A 5,923-nucleotide genomic window follows, 5' to 3' on the forward strand; every position below is an offset into this window, starting at 1 on the left:
CTTTCCTGAACTTTCCTGAACTTTCCTGAACTTTCCCTCCCTGACTCATGAAATCTGAAAATTCAGTAAACAGAATCATAGAAACACAAGTTCCAAGGCACTAAAAATAATTTTAAAACCCTGAGCATTTAACAGCCTATTGAGTTCTCACATCTTTCCTTCCTGGCATTTTTTTTCCCTTTTCCCTTGCAGGACTGAGCATGGGGCTGATCACAGATTTTGTCTCGGGGGGAGAAGTTTGTTAAATCCCAGCTCACAAATTAGAATTTTCTCCAGTGTTGCTGTTTYTAAAATAAAGCCTCCCATTTCATGGGTGGTAAATATTCARGTAATATGAAATTGGAAGCATTAATGGGTAGTTTATGGGCTGGGTTCTCTCTCTCTTTACTGAAACCAGGTCAGCTTAATGGGTTCTCTTGAATGGGACAGAGCGTTTTTATGCTGTCGTTTTCTCCATCTCCAGAGAATCCATTTACAAGAAGACCAGAATCTTCTTTTTCTTCTATACATTTATCTGACTTATGCACATTGCAGGTCTGCTTTTGATCAGAAATACTTTGCTAATGTAAATGCAAATAATCCTATATGCACCCAAAGAGGAAATAAAAAAAAGTAATTTATATTTTAAAAAGCTCCTTGGGGAAAACATTAATATTTATGATTTTACAAAAATTGTAAGYTTTCCTACAGGGGTAAAGGTTGCTGTTGAGCTAATTATTTTAAAACTGGGCATCTATTTTCTAGTGCATTGTTTCATGATGTTTAATACACCGAGCTCTTCCATGCTAAAATTAATTACTGCCCTTTGATAACCTACTAAACATTACAGTGGATTCAAATCTTGTTAGAAAAGGGAAGTTGGAAATAGAATGTAGAGTCATACGGGTTTAATTTTTTCAAAGACAAAACATAGAATTAGGGACTCAGAGACTCAAATGAGATTGGAAAAATCCCTTAGGATTACTGAGTCCAACTTAAATGTCTAACACTGAAAATCTAATAGTTCAAATTCTTCATTCACATGTGAGTAAATACTGAAAGAAGGCATGGAAATAATTCAKCTAATATTCTGCTGAAATAGTCAATGTAGCAATACCACCTGCAAGGTTTAAACTTTTAAAAATCATCTAAAATTTTTCTACCAGATTTTCTATCTTCATTTTATGAATGCTTTTCCCACCATTGAAGTAAAGTGATCATTAAAATGTTTAAAATTCAGATCACTGACATATTCCTTAATATCACAGCTTAGAGGAGTAAAAATTCTTGATTAAACCTAAAAAAGGGTAATGCTAGAGTATTAAAAAATGTGCGGGATTTAGCGAGGGATTGATAATAATAAGAATTTTAAATTTTTCTCAGCTCCTCAGTGATTATTCATGAGGAAAAAGACTGTGAGCATCTACTTAAAGACACTACCTGTAAGAAATGTCTTCTGCTTCACTAATTTTGAGAGCTGCAATCAATCTATCARGTCCTTTTTTTGTACAGGTGTGTAATTCTACTTACATGTAAGATTTATCTATGTGTTGGACCAGACTTTTCTCTTTACCCAAAACACAGGAAAAATGCCCACATACATTCTAASTGTCCACAGTAAACAAAAGAGTAAAAACCTGGATTCACTAGGGGSTGAGACTCAGTGAAATTTTTTGGGTCTGGCTAGGAGAAAGCTCCCTATCCTAAAATGTTTCATGTTTGAGACATTAGTTTGYTTCATTCCTGAATGAAAACCAGCGGTTCTGATTATATCTAAACCAAGTTAATCAGAAAGAGGCAGGCACAGCTGCAAGGTTTTGCACACAAGTTTAAATGTGGGTATTTTTAGGGTATGATTCAAGCAATAAATGAGGCAGTTTACACATCCCAACAGCGAAAGCAGATTCTCAACACTCACAGTGTKCCAAGTTCCCTGTCCCCAACCAATGCTTGGTTTAGACAAAGTGAATCAAAATTTCAGAAACACTTTGCCTTGCCCTCAAGATGCCTGAAAATCATCCATGTGCTAATGAGAATAAAAGGAATTAGTAGGAAAAGCAGGTTTATTTAAAAAGAAAAAAAAAGGTTTGGATGTTTTATGGCAAAACATTCTGCTGCCTTCACTCAGTCACCCTCCTGTAACCCACCAGAACAAAGTTCAGAATACATTTTCTGCTTCTGCTGGGATGTGGAGCAGCAGGGAAGCAACATCTGACMAAGATAATGAGGAGAGAAAACCTGTTGGCATGTTGTGATGAAGTGCTGTAAAATGGTCAAAACATAATRTCTGTGTTTGAAAGTGTCTGCGCAGTGCAGAGACAACATATCTGGCAAAAGACAAAAAATTGGAGGGTTTTGTGAATAAAATATCACCTATATGAATAAAAAATATAAACGTGAGAAATTAGAGAGAATAGTTTGTATTCAGAAACACAATTTAAAAATGTAGTTTTTGAAGAAAACTAAAAAAAAAGTAGTTTATGAAGAGGATGGGTGTTTATAAGCCTATTAGTGAATCACTGTGAGGAGTTTGGATATGCCACAATCCTGTTTCTRCAACCCATTTCTGCCCCTCACAGCTGTCACTGGTATTCACAAAATTCATCAGGTCTTGTTTATAAAACACCTATAAAAAYTCAGGAAAATGGTGAAGCTGTGGCATGACCCCTAAAGCACTCAATSTCTCACATCAGTTCATCATCCTACATAATTTCTGAACTGTTTCCTGTATTTGCATTATTTTAAAAAAATATATATGGCTTCATTTTTGTTTTTCTGTAAGTTCTCACTAACTCAGTTTGAAYCACTCACTTTACTCCAGATTTATCCATGGGCAACCAGAGCAGAATTTCACCATGGGCATCTTTTGACTTCCTAACAAATTCAAACCAAAATAAAATTTAAAACCACCCAGATGAGAATGAAAACTCAACCAGCTTTCATTAKAATGACTAATTTAACCAGAATCTTTAGGTTGCAGCTAAGGGCAGCCTTCACAAATGCAACCGCAGCATCCCTGYCTGTGGCTGGGAGCAAAATCCTTTTGAAAGTTTGTTTAAATAAAACAGGAAATGAAAAGCTAATGTATCTCAGACATTCTCCATCTCCAGGCTCTTCTCCATTTCTTGCCTCCCGCCTTCCTTTCCTTTCCTTTCTGGGATTCGGTTCCCTCTGGCTTTTTACACAAAGAGCTTCTTTTGCCTCAGGATTCCTCAGGAGCCACCAGTCAGCTCCCTGAGGAAATCCCCGAGTTCCTTGATGGATTCCCTCTCCTCTAATTTTTGTCAAACCAACATCTCAAACATGAAACATCCTGTCCCCAAGGCTGCCTTGTCCTCCAGCAAATAAATTTGCTGCTCACAAACCTCCTCTCTGCCACCAGCCCTGTCCCCCTCAGCGCTRTCTTCAGCCTCCAGTCCTGAATTTGAGTTCTTCAAGATGTTTTTTTTGCAGACATTTGCAAAACAGAGAGACTATGCAATTCAACAGCCATCCTTGTAATATTGCCCTTTCAGGGTGAAGACAGTTTGGAATTAAACCAGCTGAARCTTGACTCATCTGTCAAACCAGCTTTTGAGGAGTTTTGACTTGACTGACAAGTGTCTCTGTCATGGATCAGCACTGTGAGCTGTCAAGGAAAGAGTGAAGCTCCTGAGGCTCTCAGATAAATCCTCTCTGCTGAAATCAATCCACACATCAGGGTCTCGTTTCCACCCACCCASTTAATGTGGGGTTTGCCTTCTTACGCCTTTCTTAAAGTCATAAACTTTACTTCTTTGTGTGCATTTAGATTTTCTTTAAGACACTTCAAGTCAGCTTCTTAGCCAGTATGAAATGTGTGCAGACCTGACCTGGCTGCCTACATAAGCAAACTTTGGATCATTTTTTGGTTGGCCAAAAGCACATGGAAAACAATCACTTCCAGGGGTTGAAAATTTCAGCTGCTTATCATGTATATCTTTTATCAAAAAAAAAGTGTATCAACCATTGAAACAAATAGCCATATGGAATAACCGTGGAGAACACCCCATTGCCTGATCCTCTAAACAAAGAACAGCTGTTTTTTCTCTAACAAATGCTCCAGTTCCAGTAAAAGCCATCAGCCTTGACACAGGAATCATCTGCTGGAATTCTGAGGTTCATTTTACACGGGAAGCAAAGCACGCTGATTGCAATAAAAGCCCCTTCTGTCCCTAAAATCTTTCAAACTGTTAAACTCATGGAACGATCCCAGCTCATAACCAGCTGCTAATGTGAATTTCAAGAAGAAGACAGTCCTACAGCTCATTTCACAKGGAATAACATTTTTTAAAGAGCCAGCTCAAGAAGAAAAAAATGAAGTGTGTGCCATTCTGAAATCAGATCTGTAAATATTAAAACAAGAGCCTGACAGAAAGGGCGAGGACTGTTTAGGTAGAAGACATGAGGAGAATACAACATTATTTTTTTTGTGCCTTTTCAGGGGTGTCCATGGTTTCAGAAAAACACTTTCAGATGAGTCTTCACCTGAACTATGTCAAAAAACTCACTTTGGTGTGTGAGCAAGCCCTGTTTTTCACTCTGAAACCCCCAAACCCCAGGCTGCTGTTCTTTGCTCGGGAGCCAARTGTGACATTCTAATAACTTTAATTTCTCCAGTTTGTGCAAGCTGGTTATACCACACAAACTCACAGGCTGCTGCAGTAAAATAACATTCAGCTGCAACACGGTTTTTAACCTGTATTTGCTGATTAGGAAGCGCAGCAAATAAAAGTTGCATTCAGAGGTGCATTGCTACATAATTTTTGTGACACTTGATGGTGCCTTTTAATGCTACTCAGGCCCATGAAATGTACATAAAAAAACCTGTTGTAAAGTRGATTCATGATGGCCTGACTTCAATGATCTTTGAATGACAAACTGGAGCATCGTTAAATGCAAATAACTCTCATAACATGTTCTCTTTAGGTGTAAAATAAAAACTACAAGCCTCTGTACAGTGCACAGGAATTATACCACGGTGTTCTTTTGCTTAAAGTCACTGCAGCTCCTGATATTTTCAAAATTACCTTCCTCTTTACTTTTAGCAAAAACTACTTCCCTTTCACTGTTTTAACCTCACACCTTTTCATCCTTAATGACTTCACAACAATTCCTGTTCCTCTGCCACTCTGTACAGACTTGGGCTACACAATTTTTTGTTTTTTCTTAGCCACTGAGCCTTTTATTATGCTGGAAATAAAACAACGTGGCCTTTTAAAGATTATTTCAATCTATGTTTTTTCAGCCTTGTGAGAGCTCTGCACATGCTGCACTCAATTCCTGGAAATAAAGGGCACAAAAATTTCATAAAGCAACAAAAATTGCTTCTCATCAGAGCTCATGGAAGCTCTCRCTCTGTAACTCTACATGTCTTTGAATAAAAAGCAAACATCTTGCCACTATAATTTTACATATAATTATATAATAATAAAATCCATCAGCGAAAGAGGCTGTGACTTATCTGCTGCAAAGGTCATGAATGAGGATTTTAATGAGGTGAAGTGTGGCATCTGAGCTTGCAGGCATCAGAAGGAGCATTTAATTGATGAAATATTTATGAATTATCAAGCATCAGTTACTGGAAATGCTCTAATTTATGACTRGTATAAAATCCCACTTCCTAAATAGGTTATAACAGCAGAAATTCCAYAGGAGATACTGCTGCTGTCAGCCCCTCTCTGCAGATTCAGCTGCAGGGTTTGCAGAGATTCATCTGCAAATGAATTTCATCTCTTCGGGTAGAAAGTAAGAATTATATTCTGATTGTCTCTTGAATCTGAGCAGTGCCAAGATTAACGAGAAAGACAATTAATGAACAAGTGATGTGCCGTGAAGAGACCATCCCTCATCCATCCATCCATCCATCCATCCATCCATCCATCCATCCATCCATCCATCCATCCATCCATCCATCCATCCATCC

This window comes from Malurus melanocephalus, unplaced genomic scaffold (genome assembly GCF_030028575.1).
Source record: "Malurus melanocephalus ecotype Western Australia unplaced genomic scaffold, MMel_1.1 scaffold_733, whole genome shotgun sequence".
Lineage (NCBI taxonomy): Eukaryota > Metazoa > Chordata > Aves > Passeriformes > Maluridae > Malurus > Malurus melanocephalus.